This window comes from Lolium perenne, chromosome 4 (assembly GCF_019359855.2).
Source record: "Lolium perenne isolate Kyuss_39 chromosome 4, Kyuss_2.0, whole genome shotgun sequence".
NCBI lineage: Eukaryota > Viridiplantae > Streptophyta > Magnoliopsida > Poales > Poaceae > Lolium > Lolium perenne.
This window is the reverse complement of record NC_067247.2, coordinates 127,205,875-127,224,667: the sequence shown is the minus strand read 5'-3', so window position 1 is coordinate 127,224,667 and position 18,793 is coordinate 127,205,875. Positions and strand designations below refer to the sequence as shown.

General features: G+C 44.1%; 1 pseudogene; it reads right to left on the bottom strand.

Moving 5' to 3' along the window:
* Positions 1 to 2,411: 2,411 nt before the first annotated feature.
* LOC139839106 (uncharacterized) lies at positions 2,412 to 15,575 on the bottom strand (annotated as a pseudogene).
* Positions 15,576 to 18,793: the final 3,218 nt, after the last annotated feature.

The following is an 18,793-nucleotide window of genomic DNA, read 5'->3' as shown; positions in this document are numbered from 1 at the left end:
CTTGTTGTTATCTCGCTATGTTTGACATATGTTGAGAAGTTGACACATGATACACTTTTGGTTAATGTTGTCGATAAGTTGCAACAACTAAAATTGCTAGGGGATAATAATTAATGCAGTGGCATCGGTGTGCCCCTTTTTGAAAGCATCGGATTTTTGTCTCGCTTGTGTCCCCTAGGACCCTAGTTTTTGTTATATGTTATAAGGCTGAGCACACTAACCACTTGTGGGAGGTTTTATCGGGACTCCCCTCCCCTTGACTCATTACCTTTTCTCAAGTCTGTTGAAAAGGGGGCCACAACCTTGGTTTTATTTGCCTATGCCATGTATGTCATGCTTTACTTAATGTTGTCTCCGGACATTTACTTCTTGTCCATCCTTTTATATTAAACTCTTTTAATTTTTACAACCTATTTATTCCACCACATATCATATGTAATTTCCTCGTAAATACAAACTATGGTGAAATTATATGTTACTTTTTTAAAAATCGATATTTTTCAAACATTGAGTAGTAACTATTCTAAGTAAACGATACCGCCGTTTGTGAAAATCGAAAATATTTTTATACAAAATATGGAAACTTAGAAATATATTTATTATTTGTAATTGAAATCAAGGAGTTTCTTAGTGTGATACATGCTTTCTATTTGGTAATAATAAGATACATTTCATTTAGTTAGTATTCATTGGAGATATTCTTTTAATTTGTATTATAAACGGAAAACCTGTTTCAGTAGTGATTTTAGTTTGGGATATTAAGTTGATATTTTTCTCTATCTTATCCAACTTGAAAGATCACATTCATTGATAAATACTTTTATTAACTATTTGTTTATCTTATAATACTTTTATATGCATGGGTCACCAAATATCTAAATACCTTAGTACAATGTTCTATGACATGAGTGCAACGACAAAATTATTACTACGTACATATATAAGACGTACTAGAAATCAATGCAGTCAAACTTAAGAGTGACTCCACGAAAAGGCCTTGAGTTTTAGCAGAGTCAACATGTGGTTTGTCCAAGAGCATTCCAGAGTTTTTTTTTTTTTTTGGTAAGTGCATAAAATGAAGTGAAGTTAGAAGCATACCATATAGTGACATAGATAGTTTATCGTTCTAAGGGCTTGGAAATGGTGGTACAACAATGAGTCGGAATGAAGTTGATTATATGCCTCATGAATAAGGAAGAAGGAAAGGCACGCCACAATTCGTGCAAAGAAGGATCGGCGATAGGAGTGCTCATGAAAGTGGTAAAGGTAGCAACAGACATGCAAGTCACGGCGACTTTGTTGGGCAGTGGCGGGCGGGGCCGGTGGGTAGGAGACACTGCAAGGCGATACTTACCCGCCATGAGGCACTACGCGGCGGTGCGAGCCCCTTTTGTTTGTTGTCGGCCAAGGTGGTGTGGGCCGGTAAAATTTGGGGCCCTGTGCCAAATTTTAAAATGGGCATCATCTCAGTAAAATATTTAACTGATATAACAATATAATGTGTAGTTAATATTTTCTCATTACGATTCATATCTTTATTTTTGAAACACTATATACACTCATATCTTGATTCTTATTACGCGTTGATGGTCAGTGGCTACCCTAAGAATAAAGATTCACCGAGGCGTAAAAATTAGATCAAGAATTTGAAACACGCAAGCCTAGGTTCTAAAATACAGTGCACACAATATCCAAAATTTTACTTTCGCAAAAGAAAAATCCAAATTTCAGGATCCAAAAAATATAACTACCAAAACGATGAAAAAACAAAAAATGTATTTATAAAGCTGGACTCCTAACTCTTAAATTTCGTTAGCTGAGCCAAACATGTTTATTTCTGGGACAAGTAAGACGTTTAGTCGTGTACGTAGATTGAACTGAGGTGGAGAGCAGTGCATGCGCTATTCCAGTTTCAGGGCTGATTGGTGGGCCTTGTCAACATTTAAGCCCAAACACTAAAATCGGGCCATCTTCAACTGTACTTCCTTAATCTTCGACCTGGAGACGAGAGCTTCAAGCCACCCGTCCATGGCGGCATGGCGCTAATCCCCTTGGCGGCTGGAGGCTAGGTAAGAACAGGTAGTCAAGTATGCTGCTCGGCCGCGGGAGACCGGGGGCGGCAGTCGCTACTCCTCCCTTTTTCATCCCTCCTGTGCCAAATCGAGAATTTGGGGTCCCCCAAAATTTGGGGCCCTGTGCAACCGCACCAGCCGCACTCCTGCTGGCCCGGCCTGGTGTTGGCGTGACAGCGCAGCGTGTCTTTAGGCTAGCCGAACTGTCTGTCTCGAGACTAGCTAAACTTTCTGGCTCAAATATTTAGGCGTTAATTAATTATCTAATCTAATTATCTAATAGCCCATGGTGAGTTTGAGGTAGTGAACAACTTTTGCCGTGTTACCTTGTCCGGTGTACTATCCTGAAATTTGGATATCTGACCAGCGAGCACTGACCACCACGACCAGATTTCGCAGGGTAACGCAAACAAGGAGGAGCCTGCTTCCACCGGCATTGGATGCTGGCACGGCAGGCCTGCTGACGCGCGCCCCGCCGTCCATCTCGTAAAGCGGCAACAGGGTCGATGATCTCTTCCCGCCAGTTGGTCCCGAAGCTGCATCTCTGTTGCCCCGTCCCCTGTCTGTCCTCATCATTCTCTCGACGCATGCCAGGCACCGGCAGCCCAGTTTGCCGCCTTCAGACTGCACCGCAAAGTTTGACGCTGCTGCTAGCCTGGTTAAGCAGGAATTAGCATCGCAGCACGCAGGGAGAGCTCCAACTCCAATCGTGCTAATACACGCGCTTCTCTGAAACAATGGATCGAGCACTACGCACGCAACAGCTTTTCTAGCTAGTTTCCGCCCATGTACTTGGCAGACAAGAAGGCTCTGCGAAGCTCTGATCCTAGCAGAGCAGGTGTTTCTACGGTTCAGCTTAGCTTGCTTTGCTTCTTGTCCTCGAGAACTTCTTGGCTTCAACTCCAGTTCTGTGCGATATCTTTTTTTGGTACGTATGATGTGTGCCGGCGCTAATAGAATTGCCCAGTAGTGCCAATTTATCCTGCTGTTATTCTTAAAAATGGTCAAAATGATGATAACGGGAAGAAAACAGAAGACACAGCTTGTCATACCGCCGGGCACCATCAAGTTCATCAATAAAATCGAGAGGGCTTTTCTTTGCTCGGCAAAGGAAGTAAAATGAGGAGGTTGACCATGATATCTCTTAGAAGCTCACGGCAAATAGAAAATATTCGGCCAAGTGTGCCTATGTGTTGAATATATAAGCAAATATCCATATGAAATAATCCGTACGAGTAATTGATAAATCATGACTACGAAAACAACAAATAAACTAATCGTGCAGACTAGTAAGATAGATGAACAGATCACATCTAAACAAGATAAAACGATCGCATCTACCACAAAAACTAGAAGAAAGAACTCTACCAGAAACTGAAAGAGAAACGACAAGATCACATACTTCACAGCAGCGTCGTTGTCGCCCATGTTGAGGTTGTCGAAGAAGTCGTTGAGGTCCGGGAAGAAGTTGTCGGTATGGAGGAACTCGTCGTCCGATGACGACGTCGTGATGCCAGTAGTCGCGCCTGAGCGCTCCCCAAAACCCTGATTGCCCCTCACCCGTACAGGTTCACGAGAGGCAGGGTTCCGGAGGCCTACTGTCCCGGCAGTCGGTGCACGCCGACGGACGGGATGAGGAAGACGAAGGCGGCGGCACAACGAACTGGAAACAGGTAGTCGCATGTGCGTCTGGTACCGACTAGGGTTGGCGTCCGCGCTTATATAGTGCGGTTCGGGAAGGTCGTGGGGCGCAGCCCACGTCCGAGTCGGCACAGCCACGATCCAGAAAACCGGAAGGCAAAACGGCTGAGTAACGCGTCCGTTAATGACTCGAAATTGATTACACAATTAATTTCCCAAACAGCAAAAAAAGATAAGCTCGGCTCGGCGAGATTCCCGCAACCCGCGGCGCGTCGTGACGTGTCGTGACGAGGCGAGGCGTGGCGAGGCGAGGCTGGCGGCGGAGGAGGAGGAGTGCGCGAGGGCTCTCTCTCTTCTCACTCACTTACTAGGACTAGAACAGCCCACCTTATATACCACTCCAACTCTCTCCCAACTAGCAATGTGGGACTAAAATTTAGCCCCCACTAGTGCTGCCACTGATTATTGGAATGGGCCATGTGAGTTTCAGAATTTGATAATGGGCCATGGGCCAAAAGCCAAATGCCCAGAATTCCAGCAATCCCCCACAAACTCTCATTGGCACATCTCATCAGTAAGTTTCCAGAACATTGTTTTATATACCGGTATGTCGTGGAGACTGTTAAGTTGAACTTCCACTTGAAGCTTCATATTACACTAGATTGCAACTTGGATAGTGGACTATGCCTTGAACTACAAGTTTTCTGCGCACTAGCTTCATACAAAGCCTAGACCGATACTAGGCTGCCGTGAGGCTTCCTCGCGGTTTGGAGCTTATACGTCATACTTCAAGGCCTTTCATGAGTTTACTAGAGAGCACCCAACTCTCATAGATTGTGACGTTTAACAATCAGACTCATATAGGTGTGTTCTTCAAAAGATGTTCTGCAGGACAACATCTCTGCTAAAATAAGCCACTTAGAACACATTAAGATAATTATCAACCTGCCATGCAGATTAGGAGAGTATTGCATCTTACGGAGTGGTAAAATTGCTATAGGGATATATACTCTCCTCCCAGCTGACCAACAGCTTGTCTCCCAGCTCTAATTCACGGGATCTCCGATCACATAGAGTGGATTGCCATCGTGGGCAGCTCATAGTGTGGGTCTCATACCCATCTCCCTCGATGCACTTTCTATCACATTTCGTGATAGTCCCTTTGTGAAGGGGTCTGCCAGGTTTCTAGACGTATGGATGTAATCCAACGCTATAACTCCGGAGTTTCTCATTTTCCTGACAGTTTTCAGTCTCCTCTTCACATGCCTTGATGACTTCATATTATCCTTAGAACTGTTTACTTTGACAATCACAGTTTGATTATCACAGTTCATAGGAATAGCGGGTATTGGTTTCTCAACCACATGTAAGTCCATCAAAAGCTCACGAAGCCACTCTGCTTCAACAGTGGTTGTGTCTAATGTTGTGAGTTCTGCTTCCATAGTTGACCTCGTAATGATGGACTGCTTGCAAGACTTCTAGGAAACAGCGCCACCTCCAAGTGTAAACAAATAACCACTCGTGGCCTTAGTCTCATCAGCATCAGATATCCAATTTGCATCACTATAACCCTCAAGTACCCTTGGATACCCAGTATAGTGAATGTCATAACTCGCATTGCCTTTCAAATAGCGCAAAACTCTCTCAAGAGCATGCCAATGAACATCTCCAGGTCTAGACACAAAACGGCTGAGTTTACTTACAGCAAAGGAGATGACAGGCCTCGTGGCGCTGGCTAAATACATAAGCGAGCCAATGATCTGCGAATATCGCAATTGATCTCTAGCAATTCTTTTATTCTTTCGAATTATCACACTAGGATCATAAGGCGTTGGAGAAGATTTGCAGTCGCTATACCCGAAGCGACTCAGGATCTTTTCCACATAGTGGGACTGAAGCAATGTAATCCCACCATCATCATCCTTCAGCAGCTTGATGTTTAAGATCACATCATCTACTCCCAAGTCCTTCATCTCAAAACAACGAGATAAGAACTCCTTGACCTCCTTAATCACAGTAAGGTTGGTCCCAAATATCAATATGTCATCGACATAGAGACAAAGAATAACTCCCTCGCCCCCACCATGGCGATAGTATACACACTTGTCAGCTTCGTTTACAACAAAGTCTTCAGCTGTTAAAGTTCTTTCAAACTTCTCATGCCACTGCTTAGGCGCTTGCTTAAGCCCATACAAAGACTTCAGTAATTTACACACATTTCCTTCTTGACCATCTACTACAAATCCATCAGGCTGCTCCATATAAATTTCCTCTTCAAGCTCTCCATTTAGGAAAGCAGTCTTAACATCCATTTGATGAACGAGAAGACCATGTGAGGCAGCCAAGGAAAGTAGTACTCGTATAGTGGTTAGTCGAGCTACAGGTGAGTATGTATCAAAGAAGTCTTCGCCTTCTTTCTGAGTATAACCCTTGGCCACAAGTCGTGCCTTGTACTTTTCAATAGTACCATCGGGCCTAAGCTTTTTCTTGAACACCCACTTGCATCCTACAGGTTTGCACCCATAAGGACGATCAGTAACCTCCCAAGTTCCATTATCTAAGATGGAATCCATCTCGCTACGGACAGCTTCCTTCCAGTAGTCAGCATCCTGAGATGCATAGGCTTCTGAAATAGAAGTGAGAGTATCATCCACGAGGTACACAATGAAATCATGACCAAAGGACTTTGCAGTCCTCTGTCTCTTGCTCCTTTTGGGAGCTTCATTGTCATCCTCCACATGATTATCAAAGTGTTCTATAGCCATGGTAGGTTCAGGAAATAGTTCCTGAGTAGATGAATGATACGTCTCAAACGTATCTATAATTTCTTATGTTCCATGCTAGTTTTATGACAATACCTAGATGTTTTATTCATACTTTATATCGTTTTGATGCGTTTTCCGGAAATAACCTATTAACGAGATGCCGAAGTGCCAGTTCCTGTTTTCTGCTGTTTTTGGTTTCAGAAATCCTAGTAAGGAAATATTATCGGAATTGGACGAAATCAACGCCCAGCATCTTATAATTGCACGAAGCTTCCAGAACACCGGAGAGGCACCAAAGGGGAGCCCTGGGGGCCCCACACGTGGTGGCGGCGTGGCCCAAAGGGGGGGCGCGCCCCCCTAGTGTGAGGAGGCCCCGTGGCCCCTCCGACTCCGCCTCTTCGCCTATTTAAAGCTCCCTGACCTAAATCTTCGATACGGAAAAGCCACGGTACGAGAAACCTTCCAGAGCCACCGCCATCGCGAAGCCAAGATCTGGGGGACAGAAGTCTCTGTTCCGGCATGCCGCCGGGACGGGGAAGTGCCCCCGGAAGGCATCTCCATCGACACCACCGCCATCTTCATCACCGCTGCTGTCTCCCATGAGGAGGGAGTAGTTCTCCATCGTGGCTAAGGGCTGTACCGGTAGCTATGTGGTTAATCTCTCTCCTATGTACTTCAATACAATGATCTCATGAGCTGCCTTACATGATTGAGATTCATATGAGCTTTGTATCACTATTATTCTATGTGCTACTCTTGTGATGTTATTAAAGTAGTCTATTCCTCCTTCACAGTGTAATGGTGACAGTGTGTGCATCGTGTAGTTCTTGGCGTAGGTTATGATCATAATCTCTTGTAGGCTATGTAGTTAATTATTACTATGATAGTATTGATGTGATCTATTCCCCCTTCATAGTGTAAAGGTGACAGTGTGTATGCTATGTTAGTACTCGGTTTAAATTGCAAAGATCTATTATGCTCTAAAGGTTACTTAAACATGAATACCGAATGTTGTGGAGCTTGTTAACTCCGGCATTGAGATGCTCTTGTAGCCCTACACAACGAATGGTGTTCATTATCAAACAAGAGTATATGTAGCACAAAGGAAGAGAACTTATTTATTATGTGATCAATGTTGAGAGTGTCCACTAGTGAAAGTATGATCCCTAGGCTTTGTTTCCAATACTGCAAACACCGCTTATTTACTGTTCTGTTGCATGTTTACTCGCTGCCATATTTTATTCAGATTGCTATTATCACTCATGTACATCCATATTACTTGTATTTCACTATCTCTTCGCCGAACTAGTGCACCTATACATCTGACAAGTGTATTAGGTGTGTTGGGGACACAAGAGACTTCTTGTATCGTGATTGCAGGGTTGCTTGAGAGGGATATCTTTGACCTATTCCTCCCTGAGTTCGATAAACCTTGGGTGATCCACTTAAGGGAAACTTGCTGCTGTTCTACAAACCTCTGCTCTTGGAGGCCCAACACTGTCTACAAGAATAGAAGCACACGTAGACATCAAGCACTTTTCTGGCGCCGTTGCCGGGGACGAATCAAGACACTCCATCAAGCCCGTCAACCGCCATCAAACCTCCCACGTCAACCACGCGCCAGTTGTGGACAGCAAGCACTTTTCTGGCGCCGTTGCTGGGGAGGTAAGGTAAAAGGTATTCACATCCTCCGACTACTAGGCTATTTCCTAGCACTGTTGCCGGTGTGTGAGTGCTCGAAGGTATTTCCTTTAGATCCTGCAATTGCATCTTTTTGTCTCTTGTTTTACACTAGTAAGGCTTAATGGAAGACAACAACAAAATGAGAGATCTTTATGAACTTTATCTTGAATTAGGACATGATGTGTTTGAAGAGAAAATTAAAAAACCCATGGAACTTATGCATGCTAATGGGAATGTTATTAGTATGAATTCTTTGAACACCATTGTTGCTAATGATATGGAAGAATTTAAGCTTGGGGAGGTCGGTTTTGATGAAAATGATCTCTTTTGTCCTCCGGGTATTGAGGAGAAAGTTTATGTTGATTATGATATGCCTCCTATTTATGATGATTATAATGATAGTGGTCTTTTGGTTCCGCCTACTATGGAGAGTAAATTTTATTATGATTATACTATGCCTCCTACACTTGATGAGAATAATAATGATAGCTACTTTGTTGAATTTGCTCCCACTACAACTAATAAAATTGATTATGCTTATGTGGAGAGTAATGATACTTTTATGCATGTGAATAAGAATGCTTTATGTGATACTTATATTGTTGAGTTTGTTCATGATGCCACTGAAAGTTATTATGAGAGAGGAAAATATGGTGGTAGAAATTTTCATGTTACTAAAACACCTCTCTACATGCTGAAAATCTTGAAGTTACACTGGTTTTACCTTCCTATGCTTGTTGCATTATGCTTCATGAATTTGTTTATTTACAAGATTCCTTTTCATAGGAAGTGGGTTAGACTTAAAATTGTTTCTTACTTGCTTCTTGATGCTCTCTTTTGCTTTAACTCTTATTTCTTGCGCGAGCATCATTAAAATTGCTGAGCCCATCTTAATGGCTATAAAGAAAGCACTTCTTGGGAGATTACCCATGTTTTTATTTTACTACATCAATTTTGTTTTATAATTGAGTCTTGGAAGTTATTACTACTGTAGCAACCTCTCCTTATCTTATTTTATTGCATTGTTGTGCCAAGTAAAGTCTTTGATAGCAAGGTTCATACTAGATTTGGATTACTGCACAGAAACAGATTTTCTGTCTGTCACGATTTTGGGCAGGGTTCTCTGTACGTAACTCAGAAAAATCTGCCAATTTACGTGCGTGATCCTCAGATATGTACGCAACTTTCATTCAATTTGAGCATTTTCATCTGAGTAAGTCCAGTACCTCTAAAAAATTCGTCTTTACGGACTGTTCTGTTTTGACAGATTCTGCCTTTTATTTCGCATTGCCTCTTTTGCTGTGTTGGATGGATTTCTTTGTTCCATTGACTTCCAGTAGCTTTGGGCAATGTCCAGAAGTGTTAAGAATGATTGTGTCACCTCTGAACATGTGAATTTTTGATTATGCACTAACCCTCCAATGAGTTTGTTTCGAGTTTGGTGTGGAGGAAGTTTTCAAGGGTCAAGAGAGGAGGATGATATACTATGATCAAGAAGAGTGAAAAGTTTAAGCTTGGGGATGCCCCAGTGGTTCATCCCTGCATATTTTAAGAAGACTCAAGCATCTAAGCTTGGGGATGCCCAAGGCATCCCCTTCTTCATCGACAACTTATCAGGTTTCTTCTCTTGAAACTATATTTTTATTCGGTCACATCTTATGTACTTTACTTGGAGCGTCTGTTTGTTTTTATTTTTGTTTTTGTTTGAATAAATCTGATCCTATCATGCTTGTGTGGGAGAGAGACACGCTCCGCTGTTGCGTATGAACACATGTGTTCTTAGCTTTACTCTTAATGTTCATGGCGAAGGTTGAAACTGCTTCGTTCATTGCTATTTGGTTGGAAACAGAAAATGCTGCATGTGGTAATTGGTATAATGTCTTGAAAAATTTGAAACTTGGCAATTGTTGTGCTCATTTAGATCATGTTTAAGCTCTTGCATCATGTACTTTGCACCTATTAATGAAGAACTACATAGAGCTTGTTAAAATCTGGTTTGCATGATTGGTCTCTAGAGTCTAGATATTTTCTGGTTAAGGTGTTTGAACAACAAGGAAGACGATGTAAAGTCTTATAATGCTTACAATATGTTCATATGTGAGTCTTGATGCACCGTTTTATACTTGAGTTTGCTTCAAACAACCTTGCTAGCCTAGCCTTGTATTGAGAGGGATTACTTCTCGTGCATCAAAATCCTTGAGCCAAAAACTATGCCATTTGTGTCCACCATACCTACCTACCACATGGTATTTCTCTGCCATTCCAAAGTAAATTACTTGAGTGCTACCTTTAAAATTCTATTCTTTGCCTTTACAATACATAGCTCATGGGAAAATAGCCTTAAAAACTATTGTGGTGAAGAATATGTACTTATGTATCTTATTTCTTAATAAGTTGCTTGTTGAGCGGTAACCATGTTTCAGGGGACGCCATCAACTTTTACCTTTGTTGAATATCATGTGAGTTGCTATGCATGTTCGTCTTGTCTGAAGTAAGGGCGATTTTCATGATCAATTGGTTTGAGTATGCAAATTGTTAGAGAAGAAGATTGGGCCGCTAACTAAAGCCATGAATCATGGTGGAAGTTTCAGTTTGGACACAAAACCTCAATCTCTTATGAGAATATTATTTGTTGTTGAATGCTTAAGCATTAAAAGAGGAGTCCATTATCTGTTGTCTATGTTGTCCCGGTATGGGTGTCTAAGTTGAGAATGATCAAAAGCGAGAAATCCAATGCGAACTTTCTCCTTAGACCATTGTACAGGCGGCATAGAGGTACCCCTTTGTGACACTTGGTTGAAACATATGTTATGCAATGATAATCTGTGTTAATCCAAGCTAATTAGGACAAGGTGCGGGCACTATTAGTATTCTATGCATGAGGCTTGCAACTTATAAGATATCTTATACATAACACATATGATTTATTACTACCGTTGACAAAATTATTTCTATGTTTTCAAAATGAAAAGCTCTAGCACAAAAATAGTAATCCATGCTTCCCTCTGCGAAGGGCCATTCTTCTACTTTATGTTGAGTCAGTTTACCTATTCCTTCTATCTTAGAATCAAACACTTGTGTCAACTGTGTGCATTGATTCTTACATGTTTACCTATTGCACTTGTTATATTGCTTGATGTTGACAATTATCCATGAGATATACATGTTACAAGTTGAAAGCAATTGCTGAAACTTAATCATCCTTTGTGTTGCTTCAATGCCTTTTACTAAGAATTTATTGCTTATGAGTTAACTGTTATGCAAGACTTATTGATGCTTGTCTTGAAAGTACTATTCATGAAAAGTCTTTGCTATATGATTCAGTTGTTTACTCATTGTCTTCATCATTGCTTTGAATCGCTGCATTCATCTCATATGCTTTACAATATTGTTGATCAAGATTATGTTGGTAGCAGGTCACTTCAGAAATTATCATTGTTATTGTTTACCTACTCGAGAGCGAGTGGGAACTAAGCTTGGGGATGCTTGATACGTCTCAAACGTATCTATAATTTCTTATGTTCCATGCTAGTTTTATGACAATACCTACATGTTTTATTCATACTTTATATCGTTTTGATGCGTTTTCCGGAACTAACCTATTAACGAGATGCCGAAGTGTCAGTTCCTGTTTTCTGTTGTTTTTGGTTTCAGAAATCCTAGTAAGGAAATATTCTCGGAATTGGACGAAATCAACGCCCAGCATCTTATAATTGCACGAAGCTTCCAGAACACCGGAGAGGCACCAGAGGGGAGCCCTGGGGGCCCCACACGTGGTGGCGGCGCGGCCCAAAGGGGGCGCGCGCCCCCCTAGTGTGAGGAGGCCCCGTGGCCCCTCCGACTCCGCCTCTTCGCCTATTTAAAGCTCCCTGACCTAAATCTTTGATACGGAAAAGCCACGGTACGAGAAACCTTCCAGAGCCGCCGCCATCGCGAAGCCAAGATCTGGGGGACAGAAGTCTCTATTCCGGCACGCCGCCGGGACGGGGAAGTGCCCCCGGAAGGCATCTCCATCGACACCACCGCCATCTTCATCACCGCTGCTGTCTCCCATGAGGAGGGAGTAGTTCTCCATCGAGGCTAAGGGCTGTACCGGTAGCTATGTGGTTAATCTCTCTCCTATGTACTTCAATACAATGATCTCATGAGCTGCCTACATGATTGAGATTCATATGAGCTTTGTATCACTATTAGTCTATGTGCTACTCTTGTGATGTTATTAAAGTAGTCTATTTCTCCTTCACAGTGTAATGGTGACAGTGTGTGCATCGTGTAGTTCTTGGCATAGGTTATGATCATAATCTCTTGTAGGTTATGTAGTTAATTATTACTATGATAGTATTGATGTGATCTATTCCCCCTTCATAGTGTAAAGGTGACAGTGTGTATGCTATGTTAGTACTCGGTTTAAATTGCAAAGATCTATTATGCTCTAAAGGTTACTTAAACATGAATACCGAATGTTGTGGAGCTTGTTAACTCCGGCATTGAGATGCTCTTGTAGCCCTACACAACGAATGGTGTTCATTATCAAACAAGAGTATATGTAGCACAAAGGAAGAGAACTTATTTATTATGTGATCAATGTTGAGAGTGTCCACTAGTGAAAGTATGATCCCTAGGCCTTGTTTCCAATACTGCAAACACCGCTTATTTACTGTTCTGTTGCATGTTTACTCGCTACCATATTTTATTCAGATTGCTATTACCACTCATATACATCCATATTACTTGTATTTCACTATCTATTCGCCGAACTAGTGCACCTATACATCTGACAAGTGTATTAGGTGTGTTGGGGACACAAGAGACTTCTTGTATCGTGATTGCAGGGTTGCTTGAGAGGGATATCTTTGACCTCTTCCTCCCTGAGTTCGATAAACCTTGGGTGATCCACTTAAGGGAAACTTGTTGCTGTTCTACAAACCTCTGCTCTTGGAGGCCCAACACTGTCTACAAGAATAGAAGCACACGTAGACATCAAGCACTTTTCTGGCGCCGTTGCCGGGGACGAATCAAGACACTCCATCAAGCCCGTCAACCGCCATCAAACCTCCCACGTCAACCACGCGCCAGTTGTGGACAGCAATGAACTGGGCATCTCCTGAATTGATGAGCTAGACGTTTCTTTCATAGGAAAAATATCCTCAAAGAAAATTGCATCATTCGACTCCATAATTGTACCAACATGCATGTCGAATACCTCAGATTTTACTATCAAAAATCTGTAGCCAATGCTATGAAATGCATATCCCAGAAGAACACAATCCACGGTTTTTGGTCCAAGCTTGCGCTTCTTGGGTATTGGCACATTTACTTTCACCATACAACCCCAAGTTCGTAGGTAAGAGAGTTTCAACCTTTTCCTTTCCCATTCCTCAAAAGGAGTAATAGTTTTGTTCTTTGTGGGGACACGGTTTAGGACATGACACGCAGTCAATATCGCCTCCCCCCACCATGCCTTGGATAGACCCGATGTATCTAAAATGGCGTTAACCAAATCAGTTAGAGTACGGTTCTTTGTTTCGGCCACCCCATTTGACTGAGGTGAATAGGGAGGTGTCCTCTCATGGATAATACCATGTTCCGCACAAAAAGAATCAAACTCGTTGGAAAAATACTCTCCACCACGATCAGACCTTAGCCGCTTGATCTTTCGATCAAGTTGGTTTTCTGCTTCAGCTTTAAAGATTTTGAAGTGATTAAGAGCTTCATCTTTAGATTTCAGGAGATACACATAACAATATCGAGTAGAGTCATCAATTAAATTCATGAAGTATATTTTCCCTCCTTTTGTCAATTCACCATTCATTTCACAAAGATCCGAATGTATAAGCTCCAATGGTGCCAAGTCTCTTGACTCCGCAGTCTTGTGAGACTTACGTGGTTGCTTAGCTTGCACACATACTTGGCACTTGGATTTCTTGACAATAGCAAATTTCAGAATTATATTCATATTCGCTAGCCGCGTCATGCACCCAAAATTAATATGACAAAGTCGTGAATGCCAAATATCGGACTCACTGTCATTGCAAACATGATTAATAATTTGAGTACATAAGTCTGACAAAGATAAGCGGAATAAGCCTCCGCACACATAACCCTTTCCAACAAATTGTCCACACTTGGAAATTACAACTTTATTGGACTCAAAAACCAACTTAAAACCATCTCGACATAAAAGCGATCCGCTAACGAGATTCTTATTAATGGAGGGAACGTGTTGCACATTCTTCAGCTGGATGGTCTTTCCTGAAGTAAACTTCAGATCCACCGTACCAACACCACGAACAGAAGCACGTGAGCCGTTTCCCATCAGCACGGAGGAAGTCCTTGCGACCTGATAAGAAGAAAACATAGAGACATCAGAACATACATGTGTATTGGCTCCGGTGTCTATCCACCAATCAGGAGAATTACATACTGAAAGGACAGTAGGAGAAATACCATACCCAACGTCCTTCATCTCAGTATCAACACCAATAACAACATTTGCGGACTTGCCGCTGTTCCCACGCCGATCATGGCGTTCTGGGCAATCAGGAGCCCAATATCCAGGAGTGCCACAAACATGGAAGTTCCCTTTCTTCTTATAAGGAGTCTTCCTCTTGAAGTTGGTTGAGTTAGAGGCTTTGTTCTTCTCGTCAAACTTGCCTTTTCCATTATTCTTATTCTTAGACTTGTGAGATTGGAAGTTTTTCTTCTGTACCACATTGGCACTAGAACCTCCCTCAAAACTACGAGTGCGTGTGTCCTTTGCTCTCGCCTTCTCTTCCACATGAAGCGAGCCAATGAGATCCGAAATGGAAAACTCTTGTCTCTTATGTTTCAAAAAAGTAGCAAAATTCCTCCACGAAGGAGGAAGCTTGGCAATAATGCCACCGGCCACAAATTTGTCCGGTAAGGTACACTTAAACTGCTCGAGTTCTTTGGCAAGTGACTGAATCTCATGAGCCTGCTCAACCACGGAGCGCTCATCAGTCATCCTGTAGTCATAGTATTGCTCCATGACATACAATTCAGTGCCAGCGTCCGATACCGCAAATTTGGCCTCGACCGCATCCCACGCATCTTTACCATGGTCGAAAGCCATGTACGGGTCAACAATGTTGTCCCCAAGAATGTTGAACAAGGCCGCCTTAAACATGGCGTCGACCTTCTCAAACTTTTCCTACTCCTCTGCAGAAAGAGGCCCCTCAGGTCTAGCATCTGTGGCGCTAAAACAGCCTAGGTTTGTAAACCATAGGACTGCCTTTGTGCGCCACCTCTTGTAATGCATACCATCAAAGAGGGGAGGTCGAGTAGCGGCAGCAACGCTACTTGAATTGATTTGCCTATAATCAGGTTTTTGGATTGTTGAATATATAAGCAAATATCCATATGAAATAATCCGTACGAGTAATTGATAAATCATGAATACGAAAACAACAAATAAACTAATCGTGCAGACTAGTAAGATAGATGAACAGATCACATCTAAACAAGATAAACCGATCGCATCTACCACAAAAACTAGAAGAAAGAACTCTACCAGAAACTGAAAGAGAAACGACAAGATCACATACTTCACAGCAGCGTCGTTGTCGCCCATGTTGAGGTTGTCGAAGAAGTCGTTGAGGTCCGGGAAGAAGTTGTCGGTGTGGAGGAACTCGTCGTCCGATGACGACGTCGTGATGCCAGTAGTCGCGCCTGAGCGCTCCCCAAAAACCTGATTGCGCCTCACCCGTACAGGTTCACGAGAGGCAGGGTTCCGGAGGCCTACTGTCCCGACAGTCGGTGCACGCCGACGGACGGTATGAGGAAGACGAAGGCGGCGGCGCAATGAACTGGAAACAGGTAGTCGCATGTGCGTCTGGTACCGACTAGGGTTGGCGTCCGCGCTTATATGGTGCGGTTCGGGAAGGTCGTGGGGCGCAGCCCACGTCCGAGTCGGCACAGCCACGATCCAGAAAACCGGAAGGCAAAACGGTTGAGTAACGCGTCCGTTAATGACTCGAAATTGATTACACAATTAATTTCCCAAACAGCAAAAAAGATAAGCTCGGCTCGGCGAGATTCCCGCAACCCGCGGCGCGGCGCGTCGTGACGAGTCGAGGCGTGGCGTGGCGAGTCGAGGCGGGCGGCGGAGGAGGAGGAGTGCGCGAGGGCTCTCTCTCTTCTCACTCACTTACTAGGACTAGAACAACCCACCTTATATACCACTCCAACTCTCTCCCAACTAGCAATGTGGGACTAAACTTTAGCCCCCACTAGTGCTGCCACTGATTATTGGAATGGGCCATGTGAGTTTCAGAATTTGATAATGGGCCATGGGCCAAAAGCCAAATGCCCAGAATTCCAGCACTATGCATTGCAATTCCTTGACTCCACTTTATCCTCTTTACACAAGACGACGTGGAAGGATTGTGCTCCTCCTAAGGTTAAGTTCTTCGCATGGCTTCTCACGCAAAATAGGATTTGGACCGCGAACCGCCTAAAAAGGCGTGGTTGGCCAAACTGTGGCTTGTGCCCACTTTGCAAGCAAGTGACGAAATCGGTTAGACACCTTTTCATCCATTGCTACTTCACTGTGTGCCTTTGGAACTCCATTAGGGATTGGTTGGGCATTCCCGATATCCTTCCAAACCAATGGGCTGATCTCTCCATCAAGATGTGGTGGGACTACATGACAATCGACGCCACTCCAAACCGCAAAGCCATCGCCTCCTACTCTTTGTTTATCATATGGGAAATTTGGAACCAACGGAATGCAAGGGTTTTTCGCAACATGCATGCTCCACACATACTTATCTTTGAAAACATTAAGAGAGAAACCCGATTGTGGGTAATAGCGGGAGCAAAGAGTTTAGGGGAAATAATCCCCATTTTGTAAGGACTATCTTGTCTTAAAAAATCTAGAATGAAGCAAAGCTGCTTTTTTTTTAAAAAAAAGAGAGCAGACAGCCCAGATCAAATGGGTCAGGCCGTTCAGGTGACATGGACTGGAACAGGCCGACATGGGCCGGTCGCCTGTCCACCCTACCAAAACAGACAAACAAACACATTTCGAGTCCGATTTGGATCATTGGAGCTACACTATGCGATGAAAATGTTGAATGTCTGACCAGTGAGAACTGACGATTTTGCAGGGCAGTATGCTACGCGACGGAGCCACGCAAACAAGAGGAAGAGCAGAGCCCGTGGTGGTTTGCTGCCACCAGCATTGGATGCTGGCACGGCAGGCGGCCGACGCACGCCCCGCCGTCCATTCCGTAAAGCGGCAACGGAATGGATGATCCCTGGCCGTCAGCTAGTTCCAGAACTGCTATGCTGTCGACTCGTCCCCTGTCTGGCCTAATCATTCTCTCTAGCCTCGACAAATGCCAGCGGATCGCCATGTTGCCGCATGCAGAATGCATTGAACCACGCATCTGAGCCGCTGATGGTTAAGCAGGACTGAGCAGCGCAGCACGCATCATGTTAAAGAGTTAAACACGCGCACCTCTGGAACAATCACCCGGAACACGCAGCAGCTTTTCAGCATGCTAGCTAGCTGCCGTCCGTGTACTTCGCAGACAAGACTATGTGCAGCACAGATCGATGCTAGCAGTTGTTTCTACGGTTCACCTTAGCTTGCTTTGCTTATTTGTCCTCGAGAACTTGGCTTCAACTCCAATTTTTTCAGGTTCCTACGCCTTTCCTACGAGCGATTTTTTACGTCGGATTGAACCGTCAGTTTTAACAGATAGGAGTAGCTAGAAGAGAAAGAGAAAACATAACGTTTAGATAAAATAGGGCACCCACAGGATAAACGGCTAGTACCTTTTCTCAGTGAGGTGAGCTTCGATATCCCCCCTCCGCTCCCACCACCATTAAAATTGAGGGGATAAGTTAGCCAACAAAAAAGTATTGAGAGATCCTGGCTGTTCACGGGAGGCCAAAGTTTGCAAAGGGGAGACACTGAAGCAAAACCCTTTCTTACTAAGGGCCTGTTTGTTTGGGCTGGAGCTTGAGCTTGTACTGCTTTTGGACCCCTAGAAGCACAACCCCAGACAAACACCTAACTTTTAGGTCCAAGCTTCTACAAGTGCTTGTCTATTTTATACTACAAGCCCACAAGCACCTCCGAAGGAACTTCCGCAGCTTCCCGCAGCTGGTAAACCCTTCCCCTAACTCATGCCACCAGATGTCTATGAATTTACGGACAAAATGCCACCGTGTATATATAAGCAAACCTCTTCAGAAAAATCCCCCAAATACCACCCCGTTACCCGACCGCACATGCTCCCGCTAGGGTTCGAGCCGCCGCCGGCCTCTGCTACCGCGCCGCCGCCGCCAGCGTCTCCCGCCGCACCGCCGGCGTCTCCCTCCGCACCCCAGGTCTCTCCCGCCGTGCGGCCGACCTCTCCCGCCGAACCCCTGCAGGCCTCTCCCGCCGCATCCCTGCATGCCTCTCCCACCTCGCCGCTCGTCCGCCTCCAGCCACCGGCGACGCGCGCCCCCCAGACGAATCCTCCACGACGGCCGCCGCTCACAGCTCGTCCGCCTCCTCCACGTCGCCGGCCGCCACCAGCCCTCCTCCTCCACGTCGCCGGCTGCCACCAGCCCGTCTCCTCCACGTCGCTGCCCGCGCCCTAACCTGCTGAAAGAAAT